The sequence below is a fragment of the Notamacropus eugenii genome, chromosome 6 (assembly GCF_028372415.1).
Source record: "Notamacropus eugenii isolate mMacEug1 chromosome 6, mMacEug1.pri_v2, whole genome shotgun sequence".
Lineage (NCBI taxonomy): Eukaryota > Metazoa > Chordata > Mammalia > Diprotodontia > Macropodidae > Notamacropus > Notamacropus eugenii.
The window spans coordinates 662,585-681,046 of record NC_092877.1 but is presented as its reverse complement, the minus strand read 5'-3'; the positions used below and the strand labels follow the sequence as shown (position 1 = coordinate 681,046).

Here is an 18,462-nt window from a genome sequence, read left to right as displayed (position 1 = left end):
GAAAAGAGACAAAAGAAAACAACAATAAAACCAAAAACAATTAAATAAGCATTTCCTCAACAAAACAAATGTCTCATACACGACTGAATAGAATAAACTTGGCCTCATAACTAAAGTCAATCTTCTATAATTTTGAGGTAAAATAAATTTGCTCAAACCAAGAAGAGTTAAAACAAGGAAAACTATAGATCTGCTCTGCCAATGATAAGTCACAAAATTAAATAAAATACTAGCAAAGGTATTACAGCAATATATCACAAGAATCGTATTCTTTAACTACATAGGACTAATGCCACAAATGCAGATTTGGTTCAATCTTAGGAATACTATCAGCAAAATTGTCCATATCAATAACAAAACCAACAAAAGTCATATGATTATCTGAATAGATGCTGAAAAAGTTTTAGACAAAATCCAGAACATATTCCTATTAAAAACCCTAGAGAGCATAGTCATATAGGGAGTTTTCCTTAAAAATGTTAAGTAGTAAAATTCATTAGCAAGGATTATCCGTAGTGAGGATAAGCTGAATGCTTCCCAATATCATCAGAGGTGAAGCAAGGCTACGAATTATCACTACAGTTCTTCGGTATTATATATAAATGTTAGCTATAGCAATTAGAGAAGAAAAAATAAATTGAAGTAATTAGGATAGACAATGAGGAAACACAACTATCACTTTCCACAGATGATACGATGGTACACAAAGAGAAACCTAGAGAATCAAGCAAAAAAAATGCTATATGAAAAAATTAAGAACATTAGCAAGTTTGAATGATTTAAAATGTACTCATAAATTATGAGCATTTCTATACAAATTCTATGTTATCAATAAAACTTAGCAGGAAGAGATAGAAAGTGAAATTCAATTTAAAATAAATGTAGACAATATAAAATACTTGAGAGTCTACTTGCCAGGACAAAGGAAACATAGAAGCAGAATTACAAAATACTTTTCACACAAATAACGTCAGATGTAAACAATTGGAAAAATGTCAATTGCTCATGGATAGGGTGAGCCAATAGAATAATAATCACAATTCTGTCTTGATTAATTTATTTATTCTGTGCCATGACAATCAAACTACCAAAATATTTTATAGAAATAGAAAAGATAACAATGCAATTTATCTAAAAGAGCAAAGGTGAAGAAAAGGGAATTAATGAAAAAAATAATTCAAAGTAATGTGGTCTTGCAGTACCCAATTTCAAATTCAAAAGTCGTCATCATCAAATCTATATGGTACTGTTTAAAAAATTAAAGAGTGTTGGATAAGTGGAATAGATTAGGTACACACTCACACACACACGCACGCATGCATGCACGCACGCATGCACGCACACAAAGAAAACCAGTAGAAAATGCCCATTATTCAATAAATGAGCATTTTTAGGTGATTTTGACCTACTAGTATTGATATGAATGGAAAATAAACTTCCAACTTCCATACTCCTTAGGTGTAGTGACAACACAAATTCTAATACTTCACCTTAATGTAATTTCCACTGATAAATTCATATCAGTTACTGATGTGAAAACATTTGACAAGTCTAAGAGTTTTGTAGTAAGAGTTTTCTAGGTCTTCAGTATCTGTCATTGCAGTTCCCTCGTCAGTAGTTGTCAGACAATATCTGCATGGGTATGGAGAGATGGCACAAGGCATGGTGCTGATTGTTCAGAAGTACTACAATTAATGTTCCATATTATCAGGATATCCATATTTAAGCAATGATTCCTTATATTTCCTACACCCAGCATTGCCAGTGGGAGCTTTATCATCTGGTACCTTTGTGCTAGGTCATGAATATAACAGAACAATGTCTTCAGTGTACTTTTTTTTCATATGGCCAATTGTATTTTTCAAAGACTTGCTTTCTACAATCCATTTTTGTCCTTCCTTTTCTAAGCTTTTTGACTTTTGCAAGCTTCTCATTTCTTTTCCCAATTATTCTTCTTCCTTTCTTATTTGATTTTCAAAATTCCTCTTGAGCTCTACCAACAAGGCTTTATCGTCTTGAGACCAGTTCATATTCCCCTTTGAAGTTTTGGATGCGGCTATATTGACAATATAGTCCCCTTCTGAATTTGTGTCTTGATCTTTCCTATCCCCATGATAAGAATTTATGGTTATTGTCTGTTTCTGTCTTTTACTCATGATGTTTGCCTATTTCTTGGCTTCTAAAGCAGAGGACTCCTGCTGGAGGACAGGGGGCATTGACCCAAGTTATATGTGCTGGGATCCTGGAATCTTGCCACTGACTTTGTGTGCTGGGGCCTCAGGTGCTGGCAACTGAAGACTGTAAGGGTCCAGCAGCTTACCTCGTGCTGAGTTAGGATCAGCAACACTTGAACTCTCTCGGCTGAGGCAGGAAGTCTAGCCCCTGGATGATACCTGCTCACCCAGTCACCTTTAAAGCACTGGAAACATTTTGCTCCTTGAGAAATCCTGTCAGCCTGGATGTGTGCCTCTTGGAGTTGTGCTGAAATGTCAGGAGATTTGTCTCATGGGGGACACCTGCTCACCAGTGCATGTGGGTAGTTTTCTGAGGTGGTGTTACCAGTTCCACTGCCAGTGCTGCTGATGCACTTTTGACCTCCTGGTATAGGTGCCTGCCTGCTCCAACAGCGTGGGGTCAGGATCTCCCCCTGATTTTTTGAGATGGGGCTTGCTTCTGGTTTGCTGGGATGCCTCCAATCCAGCTTTGGAGGCATACCCTCCCCCTGAGTAAGACAGCCCCTTCCCATTAATCCCCTAATCTTTCTGGTCTACAAGAGTACTGCACTCCATCTTTCTGTTGCCTCGGATGTTCCAGTTGTTTTTTTTTTTTCCTGGAGTGATATGTTCTGGGTTTTCAGAAGGCTCCCAGAAGTCTCAATAACAGAACAATCTCCCAAATTTCCTTATATGTTGTTCATTATATGGAATGAAGACGAAGGGGCAAGCATAATATAGATTATTTACCATCCTGAGTACACTCTGAACAAATTCTTGTTATTTTTTTTCAACCAACTATTGCAACACTATTTCTATTCATGTTTAGAAAAGAAATTGTGGGCAACTCTAAAGGAGCTTTATCGAATTGGTCTTTGTGGAATTGAGGAAATTCCATTCCATGATGGAAAAACTAGAGAAACCAAGTGCCCTCTAATGACATCTCCCTTTGCCTCATGGAGAAAAATTAAGTAGAAGTTTTTAAATAATTTATCTAAAATTTCCTGGATGCAGATATGTTTCCTCAGACAGCTTCTAAATACAAGAATACAAACTTTTTCTAGGTTTCTGGACATTCTGAATTTTGTCATGAAATGGAAAGATTTCATAGCTTATTATTAGCCAGACAAAAACATTGTACCTTTGTATATTTATTTATTGTATGTTCCAAAAAATGATTTTATAAAACTGGATTTTTATGGATCAGGGCATTTGTTGTGGGGAAACCAAATAGATAATCAATAAATGGTTGCTAAGTTATTCTGGGAAAATTAAGAATAGAAATACCATGACATTTGTTTCAGGTACCCATGGACAAATACTATAGTGTTGATCCTGGGAGCGGAGTTGAGGGGGCAGCGTATACCTAAGTGTCCTAACTCTGTAAGTAGGTCTTAACAATCATTTTGATTGCTAGCCAAGAATAAGAATGTTTGAGATGGGGAAAAAAATCCATAACCATCGTATGCCTCCAAACTCCTTATTTTAAAGAACAATAAAGTGAACACAATTGAGCTTCTACGTTTTGTCCAAAGTCATATAGCAAGAATTTGATAGAAACCGAGGGAAATTCAATTTCCCAAATCCTCATGATGAAACAATCTTTCCTCCTGTCATTAGAGCTGGGAGAATATGGATGTTGAATGCAGTATATAGTGTCTAGCATGATCACTCTATGAACTTGTTGGCCTGCACTTCTCTTCCTCTGTGTGTGTGTGTGTGTGTGTGTGTGTGTGAGAGAGAGAGAGAGAGAGAGAGAGAGAGAGAGAGAGAGAGAGAGAGAGAGAGAGAGAGAGACAGACAGACAGACAGACAGACAGACAGACAGAGACAGAGACAGAGAGACAGCGAGAGAGACTGCATGCCTTTCCAGGCTGCTTAGGCGTTTCTCCTTTCCATGTACTCTGTGATCCAAAAACACTGCTCTCCTTGCTGTTACTGGAAAAGGATACTTCATTTTCTTTCTCAAGAGAATTTCACTGACTGTCCCCCATGTCTGCATATCTCTCCCTTTTCATCTCTATTTGCTAGGCTCCCTGACTTACTTCAAGTGCCAGGTAAAAATCTCACCCCACACAGGATGAATTTCTGGAATACCTTTATTATTAATGCTTGTCTTTGTCAATTATTTCTAATTTATCCTGTCCAGAGCTTATTTGTACGTTGCTTACATGTTTTTCCTTCATCAGATTGTGAACACCTTGAGTTCAGGGACTTAACAGTCCCTGAACTTAATATTTGCTCTTCTTGGAATTCCTAGAGCTTAGCACCTGCCTGGCACATAGAGTATACTTAATAAATATTTATCCACTGATTATGTGTGCTTATTTTTGTGGCTCTGTACTTTTTGATTTTATTTTCTTGCATTCATTTCCCTAATACATAGCACAGAGCATGACATATAGTGCACATTTAATGAATGCCTTTCTTTTTCATTTCTGGAATGAAACAATTCTTTAGATAACAGTATAAAAATAAAAAGATGATTACATTTTCATTTTTTATCATCACTTATCTAGAAAAAAAAGCAGCTAAGTAGTGCAGCGAATATAATACTGGATCAAGAGTTAGAAATACTTGAATTCAAATCCAGCCTCATATATTTACTGATACTGAGCAAGTTACTGAAACTATGATTTCCCCAATTTCCTCCTCTATAAAATGGGAACAATAATACAACCTATCTTCTAGGATGAGTGTAAGAATATAGTGAAATAATAATTGTAAAGGGCTTAGCATAATGCCTGGCACATAGTTAGCTCTATCTATCTATCATCTATCTATCTATCTATCTATCTATCTATCTATCTATCTATCTATCTATCTATCTATCATCTATCTGTCTGTCTGTCTGTCTGTCTGGTTGTCTGTCTGTCTATCTATCTATCTTTGTATCTATCTATTTATCTATGTATCTATCTATCTATGTATCTATCTGTCTGTCTGTCTGTCTGTCTCTTTCTATCTGTATATCATGTACATGTATATATATATATATATATATATATATATATATATATTATATTCGTATTCATATAGATGTGTGTAGATGTTTGTGAATGTATGCACACACATCTACATGAATACGAATGTACATATATATACATATGCATGTATATATGCATGTGTGTGTATATATGTATATGCATTTGCTATGATGATGACAATGATGATGATGACATAGATGTAGTAATAATAAAGAGCCAGCATGGCTTAATGTAAGGATAAATGAAACAGATCAAAAAGTAGTACCTGTCTAAAGTTCTTCTTGTAACAGCGCTCCTGAACTTGTCTATGCACCATCATATAGAAGAATTGGTCTGAAGTTTGGTTTCTGAAACATATCAATCAATAGGATTTTATTGAGTGCCCATTGTGTACTAAGTACTATTCTAAGTGCTGGCAATACAAGAACTCGAAATAAAATAATCCTTCTTTTAAGGGAGCTTACATGCTAGTGGAGACGACAAAGGGAGATATAAGTGTATGTAGAGGATAAACATGACCTCTATTACCATGGACTAGACACAACCTCTCAGAGCCCCAGTGAATTCTGAAAAAACTACATTATAAACTAGCTTCTCATTTTCACTAAGGAAGGATATGGTTATATGTAAAATTCCCCACATTAATGAAACAACAGAATTTGGAGAGGGCAATCTGAAATTGTCAAACAAAAAGAATGCTATAGATACAGTTTATTCGGATTTTACCAAATCATTTAATAAAATATCTGATGTTATTCTTGTAGAAAAGATGGAGACAAGTGAAGTAGATGATATTAAATCTTGTACCTTGATAATCTAATGAATAGGACACCTAAAGAATAGTGACTAAGGAACTCTTATTATCTTAAATGGAGGTTTCCAGTTTAATGCATAGGGATTTGTACTTGTCCCTATACTGGTAATGATTTTTATCAGTGACTTGGATTAAGGCTTTTCTGGCATGTTTATCAAATCTGTTGATAATACAAAGCTATGAAGAATGACTAGCATACTACATAAGATATGTATAGACTTGAAATTGATAAGGACAAACATACATTCTTGCCTTTGGGTTCCATAAATTGACTTAAAAATGCAAGAATGTATATACATATATGCATACATACATACATATATATATACATATACACACACACACATATATATATACATATATACACACACACACACACATACACACACACACACATATGGCTAGGGATATATCTGGAAAAAAACAAAAACTAAAACCCAGCAATAACAACAACTGATACCCAGTTCAACTTGAATATAAGATTCCATCAAAGCCAAGAGCACTAAGGTAAGTTTAGGCTGTAGGAAGAGCATCACAGCGTCCTCTCATAAGGAGGGATGGAACAATCATACATTTTGCTTCATTGAGAGGAACACATCAAGAAAATGTTCTTCATTTCTGGATACTATATTTTGGTAAGGATGTTAATAAAGTGGGGACAGTGAAGGGCAGAGTGAGCAGCATGAGGAAAGGCCTGTAATTTATGTTCAATATAGATCAGTTAGAGTAACTGGGTTTACTTATCCTGGAGAAGAGAAAATTTAAAGGGTATGTTTGTGCGTGCGTGCGTGTGTGTGCGTGCGCGCGTGTGTGTGTGTGTGTAAAATATTAGCTATTTTTAAGTATTTGAATACTGAATTAAATGAATTAATGAATCAAAATGCTTTTATTAATTACCTATTACATGATAGGCAGTAAAAGTAGGTACTGGAGATAGAAAGCCAAAATAAAAATCAACAGCAAGAATCACTATTTATTTTCATATCTTTAAGTAGCTAACACTCTATTAGATGGGAGACAACATGTGTATATCTAAGTTTATACAAGACATAAGAATAAAGATTATACTTGTTTATTGAGATTCCATATGAGATAGATTCCATCTACCAAGGAAAGTTTGTGCTTTTCTAGCAAATTATAATATTAGACACTTATCACTACAAATTTAAGTGAGTTGTTCAGGGTCACACCGTAAGTGTTAAAATTTGTATCTTCTTTACTTTGAGGTTAGCCTTCTATTTATTACACCACAATGTCTTAAAGTAGAAGATAATATTTTTATGACAGATATAAGCAACTACGTAGAAGGAATCAGAATACGTTTTATGTACAATGTTACTCTCTGAAAGAAAAAATCTGTTCTCGGAGATGGTCATAAGAAGGCATATTAATGCATGTGAGATAGGCTACAAGAAAGTTTAGAAACAAAAGATGGAATTTTCCATGTGAAGAACAGTAAAGAAAACTGAATTGGACCATAGGGTTAGGGAAGGGGAATAATACATTAAAGCTAGGAGAAGGAAGTCAGAGTTATGCGTTATATTCTGATGCCAAAGAGAATGATTTGCATTTCATCCAATCAATATAGCAGTTATCAAATGTTAACACTGGCAAGAGCAAAGAGAAGCAATAGGGAAACAAAAATGCAAGTAAGAAAATTTAGGTTTAATGTAAACTTGGGCTGCATTCAAATCACAGCTATTAAGGTATCAGCATAATAGATTATTTTTAGAAATATTGAGTTTGACCTCACCAAAAGACATTTAGGCAATGGTGAGGTGATCAGTTGTGAGGTAAAAGAAAGAGGGAGGAATTATTTTCCATGTATGGATTGGTATTTATACCCAGCAAGATTTTGTTCCTCTCTGAAATGTAATGCTGTGAGTCTGAAATTCTCTTCAACAGAAACTGATGACTGTTGATTGAAATCAGAGTTCTAAGATTATTTTCATCCTCTTAGAATTCTCTGATTACCCAAATCTTCAAGAATTCATTTTCCTTGTGTTCCTGGTCATTTATGTGGTCAAAGTGGTTGGAAATCACAGGATGATTTTGATTATTAGGATCAGTCCTTAACTCCACACCGCCATATACTTATCCCACAGTAACTCATCCTTTGTGGATTTCTGCTACTGTACTACCATCATACCCAAAATTTTAGAAATTTTGGTTGTAGAAGACAGAGCTATCTCCTTCCTGAGTTGTATAAGATAATTTATTTCTTACAGCCACCTGTGTGGTAACTGAGGCTGCCTTGTTGGCAGTGATGGCCTATGACTGTTTTGTGGCCATTTGTAATCCCCTACTCTATACAGTTACTATGTCTCACAAACTCTGTATTCTCCTAGTGTCTGGGGCATATTCATAATTTCTTCTCTGACATTCACTTTCTCTCTACTTGTATTATTACTTTGTAGAACATAATTAATATATTTTCTGTGAATATTTTGCCATTTCTTCTGCTTTCTCCTCTGAAAAAATTACTGAGCTTATCCTTTTTAGCCTCACAAAGTTTGATACATTTTGCACAGTATTGATTATTCTCACAACATATCTTTTTATCTTGGTCACCATCATGAAATTGGCTTCAATCAATGTGAGACACAAAGTTTTCTCTACCTGGGCTTCCAACTTCACAGCTATTACCATTTTCTATGAGGCCATCCCTTTTCTCTATTGTGTATCCAGTTCCACAAGCTCATGACTTCTAATCGGAGTCAGCACTGAGTTTTATTCAGTGGTGATTCCCATGCTTAATCGTGTAATATATGGCCTGAGAAACAATGGTGTGAAAGAAACTGTTAAGAAATTAAAGGACAATAGAATATCTTCACACTAATATTACTTAGATGGATGAGAAGTCTACTCTTTGAACTACTCTTGAATAATTTGTAGTTTTCTTTATTTAATATCTGTAAAGGGACGAGTTAGAGCCCACCCCTGCCCATCGCAGGACGCTACACCGAGAGCCTGCCAAGGTAAACTAGGGGCTTGTTGGTAGGGGTGGAACTAGGTGGCGCTAGGAGGAAGGATCTCGTCCTTGTCGGCAACGTGGCAGTTCTGGGTACAGTTCCGCATGCTTGGTGAAGACACCCATATAAGGAAAAATGTTAGATGATAGGTTCAATGTATATGCTTAGGTATGTTCACATAATCTAGACTATATATGCATGTCAGCTAGCTGGAATAAACGGAGTTAATCACCATCCTGCCTCATTCATTACTCACTAGATCAAGGTCTCTTGCCGGACAAGAGCTTTGGGTCGGGGGGGTGTCTAGGGGACCCCAACAAATATCTTATCCACGAACTAAAGTGAGTACCACGATACAAGCAAAAGAACAGAGGATCTTACATGGAACATACATGTACATTTTCCTATATTTTTCTAGCATATAACAGAATCATGTAATTTCCAAAGTTGCTGTACTTGGTTATGATCCCTCCTGCTCATTTTTTCCAAGGGAAAAATGAATATCCATTGCAGTAGAAGACCTTCAAGCAGTTCTGATGAAAAGACAAAACTTAAATTGAAAATGTGACTCTCAACATAAGACTACAGAGAAGCATAAAAAAGTAAGCATGAAAGAGAAACCATAAGGTATTCAATAAGGTTAAGCTGTTCACATCACTACATGAGAGGATGATACTTGTAACTCCTAAGAACTTTGTCATTATTAGGCAGTTGGAACACATATACATTAATAAGGGGCCTGGATGTGAGTGGACTATGATTGGATGATATCTAAAAAATAAAATTAAGAGATGAGAAAAAGGGATGCATTGAGAAAACTGGAAAGGGGTAAATTATCTCACATAAAAGAGTTGCAAAAGAGTTTTTACAGTGGAGGAGACATTTAACACTTGAACCTTAATCTCAATGGAATTGGCTGAAAGAGACAATAACATAGTCTTTTAGGTATAGAAATTTATCTTACTCTACAAGGAAAAAGGAGGGATAAAGGTATAAGAGAAGGGGAAGGATGATATAAGGGAGGGCAAATTGAAGGAGGGCAGTGGTCCGAACAATTAAGGAGGGATAGGGTGAAAGAAGAGAGAGAAAAGGATAAATGGGGAAAATAGGATAGAGGACAATGCATTAGTCGTAACTGAAAAAATTACAACAAGTTTCTCTGATAAAAGTCATATGTCAAATATACAGTGAAGTGAGTCAAATTTATAAGAATACAAGTCTTTCATTAAAAATGGTCAAAGGAAATGAACAGGCAGTTTCTTTTTTCTATTTTAAGTGGATAAAAGAATGAATGAATTTTTAGTTTTCAATATTCACTTTTAAAAGATGCTGAGTTCTAAATTCCTCCCCTCTCTGTATTGTCTCCCCCTTCCCCAAGATTACATACAATCCGATATAGAATATACATATACAATCACATTACGCTATTTCCACATTAGTCATGTTGGAAAAGAAGAATCAGAACAAAAGGGAAAAACCATGAGAACAAAAAATCAAAAAAAGAGCAAATAGTATGTTTCAATCTTCATTAAGACTCCAAGTTCCTTCTATGAACGTAGATATTGTTTTCCATCATGAGTCTTTTGGAATTGTCTTAGATCATTGCATTGCTGACAAAGGCAAAGTCTGTCAAAGTTGGTCGTCTTACAATGTTGCTGTTATGGTGTGCAGTGTTCTCCTGGTTCTGCTCACTGTGCTCAGCACCATGAACAGGCAGTTTTCAGATGAAGAAATCAAAGCTACCTTTTCATGCTTCCCTCAATTCTTGTGTTTGAAACCTTCTATCCAGCTCTGGTCTTTTCATCAAGAATGGCTAAAAGTCCTCCACTTCATTGAATGACCATTTTCCCCCTGGAGTATTATACTCAGTGTTGCTGGGTAGGTGATTCTTGGTTTTAGTCCAAGTTTCTTTGACTTCTGAAATATTATATTCCAAGCCCTTTGATCCCTTAATGTAGAAGCTGGTACACCTTGTGTTATCCTGATTGTATTTCCAAAACTCGTATTGTTTCTTTCTAACTGCTTGCAATATTTTCTCCTTGACCTGGGAACTCTGGAATGTGGGTAAAATATTTCTAGGAGTTTCTCTTTTTGGATCTGTGATAGGTGGATTCTTTCAATATTTATTATACTCTCTGGTTCCAGAATATCAGGGCAGTTTTCCTTGATAATTTCATAAGAGATGATGCCTAGGCTCGTTTTTTGATCATGGCTTTCAGGTAGTGCCATAATTTTTAAACTGCCTCTTCTGGATCTATTCTTCAGGTTAGTTGTTTTTCTAATGAGATATTTGACATCTAGTTTTTCATTCTTTTGGTTTTATTTTGTAATTTCTTGGTTTCCCATAAAGTCATTAGCTTCCATCTGCTACATTCTCATTTTAAAAAATCTATTTTCTTTAGCTTTTGAATCTTTTGCCATTTGGCTAATTCTGCTTTTTAAAGCATTCATCTCTTCATTGGCTTTTTGGACCTCTTTTGCCTATTGAGTTAACCTATTTTTAAAAGTGTTATTTTCTCCAGCATTTTTGAAGTCTCCTTTAGCAAGCTGTTCACTCGTTTTTCATGCTTGCATTGCTCTCATTTCTTTAACAATTTTTCTCCACCTCTCTAACTTGATTTTCAAAATCCTTTTTGAGCTCTTCCATGACCTGAGACCATTGCATATTTATTTTGGAGGTTTTGGATGCAGAAGCCTTGACTTTTAGGTCTTCTCTTGATATGTATTGTCCTTTCTCATCTGAAAGGATGCAAGAAAATACCTGTTTGCCAAGAAAGTAGCCTTCTATAGTCTTATCTTTCCCCCTTTTTTGGGCATTTTCCCAGCCAGTTGTTTGACTTTTGAGTCCTTTGTCAAGAAGAACGACCTGTATGTTCTCAGTTCCTTCAAGGTGGCATACTCAAGGGGGAGAGGCTTACTCCTCTCCTCATGTGCACTCTGGTCTGGGAGCTACTGCATGCTTTTCTGCCCAGGATTTGCAAGTAGAATTCCCTCTTCTGAGCCTCCAACAGCTCCACCACTCCAGTCAGTGCTCTTCCTCACCCCAGAGCCACCACTCAGAGCTGAGATTCAGATCAGCAACTTGATTTCACTAGGGTCTTTATGCAGAGGTCTCCAAAAATGGGCACTGCCGCTGCAGTGGCTGCTCCTGGCAGCACAATATCATATTCCCTTCTCACCCAGGTGAAGGAGCTTTCTCACTGAACTTTGAAGCTGTCTTTGGTGTTTGTGGGTTGAGTAATCTGGAAACTGCAGCTGCAGACTGGCATTCCACCCCCGAGGCCTGCTCTGGCCCTATTCTTGCTGGTGCCATACCATCAAAGCTGTGCTATGCTCCACTCTGCTCCCAATGCAATAGACCTTCCCTGTTGGCCTTGCAGGCTACCTTGGACTAGAAATGTTTTTCACTCTGTCATTTTGTGGCTTATGCTGCTCTAGAATTTGTTTAGAGTTGTATGTTACAGATATTTTATGGGATATGGGCGGGGATCTTCTACAGGTCGTTCCTTCTACTCAGCAGTCTTGGATTCACCCTCCCTCCTGGACATTCTTATGTTCACTTCTGATCATTGAAAAGTTCTAGTGATTCTCCTTTTATTCCCCTTTTTTCTTCTTTATTTTTTTTTTTTTGCAATTCTATTCATATCCCAATTCCACCTCCAAAATAAACATAGTATATTTTGCATTATGTATAACAAAAATAATAATTTGGAGTTGCATTTAAGTCCTGAAGACAGTTCTATTATCCAATCCATTCTCTTCTGTTGGTCCAATGTTTAGCTAGCATCAGGATTTGGAAAAGCGACATGTTCCTATAAATAAGTGAAGAACACATATGCTAAGTGAAAAAAATCAAGAACCTTAGATATGTATTGATTAAAATGGAGCTAGCCTCAGAGCTTTATGTCAAAATCACGTATTTTCAATTTGAGAGTAAAATAAATTCAGTGATTCTTCAAGATTGGGTATCAGTTTTCTTCCACTAACCTTCTCATTCCTTTGAGACATGAAGGACACAGGAAACAAAAAGTCACAATGAGGCAGCATGAAGAAGAGGTGGGAATGTGAGAGCTATACCTTATGAGCTCTGAATAGGGGAGTATTAGAAGAATTAAAGGTTGCCAAGATCCAGAGCAACGTCATAGGCCAAATAATTCATTAAAACTTCATTATGGGAGGTTAAGCAGTATTTATCCCAGTGACAGGGACATGGCAAGTGCTTAGCATAAAGGTTTTTGGTTTGTTTGTTTTAGCCTAATGTGGTTGCAAAAAAACAAAACAGACAAAACAGACAAAACAACAACAACACATTAATCCCTGCTACTGGGAAGGTTGAAACTGATGAATCAGTTGCTCCCAGGGGTTTTGAATCACAGAATGCTAAAGATAATCAATTATATACAATAAGACCTCTAGAAATATCATGGGGCTAACAGACTACTTTGGAAACTGTTATTTTTGTTGTTGAGTTGTATCTAACTCTTCATGACTCCATTTGAGATTTTCTTGTCAAAGATATTGGAATGGTTTGCCAGTTCATTCTATGTCATAAACAGCTGACATATACAGAAATTGAAGCATACACAGTTAATTGGCTGGCCTAAGGTCACACAACTGGCAAGAATCTAAAGTCAGATTTCAACTCAGCTCTTCCTAACTCCGGGAATAGCATTCTATTCATTGCACTACCTACATACGCAGGTTGAAAATAGAAAAGGTCAAATCTATGATGATTATAAATAGTGGGATTGGCTTGCATGGTTATTATAATGCCAGTCCGAGCATGATAGAGAAACACAATCTTAACAAATAAAATAACTTTTGTGTGGATTGTTTGATAGTATGGACACAAAGAGAGATGAAATCTATACCTTCCTTCTAGTAATATGATTAATATCATTTGAAACCTATCCCTCTGATCACCTGGTTTGAGTCCCTATTGCCAGGTTTGGTAGTAGTAGTAGTAATAGTAGTAGTGGTGATAGGGGTGTGGTGGTGGTGGTGGTGGTGACAGTTGTAGTAGTAGTAATATAATTGTGCTAAGAACTTTACAATTATTATTTCATTTGTTCCTCACAACAATCCTTGGAGGTAGGTGTTAGTTATTACTATTTTTCACATGAAGAAACTGAGTCAAACAGAGGCTAAGTGAATAGTCCAGGGTCAAATGGCTAGCTAGTGTTTGAGGCCAAATTTGAACTCAGGTCTTTTAGACTACAGGCCTGGAAGTCTATCCATTGCATCAACTGGATGACCCGATGTGACTGCAAGCAAATATGGTCTTTAACTCTTTTTAATTTAGTGTAATCAAGTGCCTCTGATTGAATCTTGTCTTCATCAAACAAGAGTCTTTACTAGGATTGCAAAGTACAGAAATGAGTTTCTTTAACCAGAAACCGTATATGTATTTCTATTATTAATTCTTTTAATGTGATTGAAGATCTTCCTCACCCATTAAAGGGCCTTGGAAGATTTGTAGGAAGGCCCACACCTTTTGTTGGGTTTCCAATGAGGCACTTGTTCTCAGGGGTTGTGATGCCCTATGTCTCTAAAAATGTATAAATACTCTGAGGGTAAGGTTTTACTTTAGGGCTTACTGATTGGAAGTGTTTGGCCTGAAGAGACTTTGGGCAGCTGCTAAGGAGCCTCCATGCTTTGAGAACCCATATGTTGGTGCTTATCTCTGTGGTAAGTATGATCAGACAGTTGGATCTCTCTGGTGATTTACGATGTATGTATTGCTTATGTCAGACATTTGGAAGCATGTCTGTTGATTTTTATTTCTCTATATTTTCTCTGAAGTTCATGTGCTGACCTTTCCCACTGAACTAAGTGAATGTACATGTGCTTGATTAAAGTGATTGTTGGCCCCCTCAAAAGTTGCTTTCCTTTTGAGAAAAGCAGATCTAAGAACATATGATAGAAGCCCCCCACCTGTGTATGCTGGGATCCTTGCTTTTACACTCTAACTTCAGTAAGTCAGTGAAAAGTCCTTTAACTTTCTCTTAATCAACAATGGATTCCCTCTTTGGTTTCATGTTGAGTCTGATATTTTGGGTGTAGGATGTGTTTTGGAATTTGAGGAGTATCAACAGAGTGCATCTAAGAAAGGAATTAATCATTACATTATACATAATAATGAGGAGATATATCTGATTATTTCCACACTACACCTTCCCAAAAATAGATCCTGGAAGTCAGAACAATTCTTCTGCATGGTGCTAGAGTAAGATATCCAAAAAGAGTTATCAGTGACAAGAGTCACATGACAAGCATGAATCTCCCTTACCTCAATATCTCTGCATTCTTATTGAGCACAGTATTTGTAGGACAGGGGGCTAGTCTCTAAGCACAAAAGGTATAATCAGGCATAGCCCCTGCCCCTCGAAGGGCTAGCCATTTAGGTGATAGGATGACAGTTTTCTTTACAAAGGCCCATACCAATGTCAGTTAGAATATTATGTGCATAATGTGAATAAAAATTAGGAATACAGAAAGTGAGAGAAGGAAAATTTCCCTATTGATGAAGCTGTCAGAAAAGGTTCAACTTGAAAAACTTAAGCAAGGTGAACTTAGGTTCAACTTCAGGTAAGTGAAAATCAAGATGGAGTGGTTTCCAAGTAAAGAAGAATAGCATGTATACTGGGTGTTCAAGGAATGAGTAGTAGCACTGTTTAGGAGAATCTGTGGCTTACATTTTGGAAGCAATTTGAAAGTAAGGCTATAAGGAAGAAAGGGGCCAGATTATAAAATGATGATGCAAGCAGTCTGATAATTCATTATGGTTTAAGGATGGTTTGGCACAAAGTCAAGCATTTTATGTGGACAGTCTGATTTTCCTTTTAATACCTGCTCTTTGAGTGTCCCATGACTCACCTAACTGAAAGTACCCTCAAATTCCTTAAATTTTCTTAGAACACTTTGTTTCCCCCATTTGCATACATGTTCCAATTTCCACTGACCACTGAGAACACAAATCATCTGTAAAAAGTAATGGAATTAAATGGACTTTCAAAAAAGACTCAAGAGAAATATAAAAAGGGAAGCAGGAAAGGGAAATCAAAACCGACTTAATCAGGCTAAACTGTTTACATTCCTACCTGGGAAGATGATACTTGTAGCTCATAAGACATTTTTTATTATTAGGGCAATTAGAAAGGAGCTTATATAGACAGGGCACACAGGTGGGAGTTGAATATGAAGGGATACTACATAAAAAATTAAACGGTGATAGAGAAATATACTGGGAGAAAGAAAAGGGACAAGTAGAGTGGGGTAAATTATCTCACAAAAAAGAGGCAAGAAAAAAGCTTTTATAATAAAGGAGAAGATGATGGACATGAAGGGGAGTAAACTTTACTCTTATTAGAAGTAGTTCGTCTAGGTAGTGCTGTGCACATTCAACTGGGTATAGAATCTTATCTTACCCTACAGGAAAGTGGTGTGAGAATGAGATAAGAGAGGGAGGTGTGTATGATAGAAGGGAGGACAGTTTGGGGAAGGACTTAGAAGCAAAACACTGTTGAAAAGGGACAAGGTGAAAGGTGAGAGATGATAGAATAAAAGGGGGAATAGGACTAAAGCCAATGCATATAGCAATAATAGCTGTGCAGAAAACATCAAAGAAATTTATCTGATAAAGGCCTCCTTTCTCAAACATATAAAGAAATAAATCCAATTCAAGAAAAATAAGAGCCATTCTCCACTTGCTCAATCATGAAAAGATATGAACAATTATCAAATAAACTAATCAAAGCTATATGAAAAAAATACTCTAACTCACAATTGACTGGAACAATGCAAATTAAAACAATTCTGAGGTACTACCTCATATCTCTTATATTGGCTAGTAGGAAAGAAGAGAAAAATGAAAAAAAAACTGTTGGAGTGGATGTTGGAATAAAATGAGATATTAGTTACAATTTACTCTACAGAACGGTTGCATTAGTTCACAAATGAACCATTCTGGAGAGCAATTTTTAACTATGCACAAAGGGCTATAAAGTCATGAATACCCTTTGATTTAGCAGTACCAGTACTGAGTCTGTATCCCAAAAGAAATAGAAAACAAAAAAGAAGAGAAGAATACGAACTCTACCTATAAAATATCTATAACAGCTCTTTTCTGGTGGCCAAAAACTGTAAACTGAGGAAACGCCCATCAACTGGGGAATAGCTGAATAAGTTGATGGAATAATGCTGTGCTATGGGAAATGATGAGAAGGATGTTCTCAGAAAATTCTGGAGAGAATTGTATGAGCTGATGCGAAGTGAAACAGACTGTGTACAAAGTAATAGCAATATTGTGACATGATGTAGGTGAATTACTTAGCTATTTTCAGCAATAAAATGAACCAAGGCATCTCTGAAGTACTTATGATGAAAAATGCTATCGATTCCCAGAAAAGGAACCAATGATGCCTGAATAGAGAATGAAACATATTTCTTACTTTATTTTTCTTGAGGGTTTTTTTTTTGGGGGGGGGGTCTATTTTCTTACTCAACATGTCTACAACAGAAATTGTTTTCATGACTTCACATGGATGGCCTATACCAAAATATTGCCATCATAAGCAGATATTTAACAAAAAAGACTTCTAAATACGAGAAAGATGAATATCAGACAATCTTGTCAGAGGGGAGGGAGGGTATGACCCTCAAAAAATCTTGGCATTAAAAAAATGTAGGAAGTGTGGAACAGAAAATTTAATTTTAAAATATGAAGCCCTAGAACAACAAATCTTCTTAAAGTAAAAGTCTAATCCCCAGGACTATTCAAATTAGAATCTTTACTGACTCTACTACTTTATTAGGGGTGGGAGGGAAAGAAAGAAAAATAAAAAAAACAAGAATGAGGGAATGGGAAAGCATGAAAGATAATAATATATAATATCAGCATACTCACTAAAATTCTATTTATTTAAATAATTAAATGCTTTTACACATGGAATTAAAATCAAGGAAAGTGAAGTCTCCATGCTCCAGGCATAGCATAGGAGTCAAAATCTTCCCCATGTGCTATAGCCATCCCCTCAGCAGAAATCAGAGCCAGTATCATTTCTTCATGCCGACCTGAATGTTACATTCCACAAAATTCTATGAACTGTTATTTCCAGAGAAATTGACATGTTTCTTTTAGCACCATTTCTGGAGATAAAAACCAATATCTATTGGAATTATACCTTTTGCCTAAATTCATGTAGGTAGAAGAGGCTGGAATGTGGAAGTCATACGTCAGTCCTATATATTTAATAACAGAGCTTACCCTCCTGTCAGTAATGATTTAGAGAACTAAAACTGGGAAAACGATAAGGTTGCTTGCTTTAAGTCAACTGAAGTAATACACGAATCTTTTATCACATCTCTACTATATGGCACAGTAGCTGTGCAAAATGTTGGGGATACAGAGCAAGTTAATAATTAATGATTCCTCTGGTGAAGGAGATCATAGTTTAGTGGGGAAGACAACGCACACA

At 36.3% G+C, this 18,462-nt stretch overlaps 1 pseudogene; it reads left to right on the top strand.

Moving 5' to 3' along the window:
- Positions 1-3,523: 3,523 nt before the first annotated feature.
- Positions 3,524-8,853, top strand: LOC140510970 (olfactory receptor 5D14-like; annotated as a pseudogene).
- Positions 8,854-18,462: the final 9,609 nt, after the last annotated feature.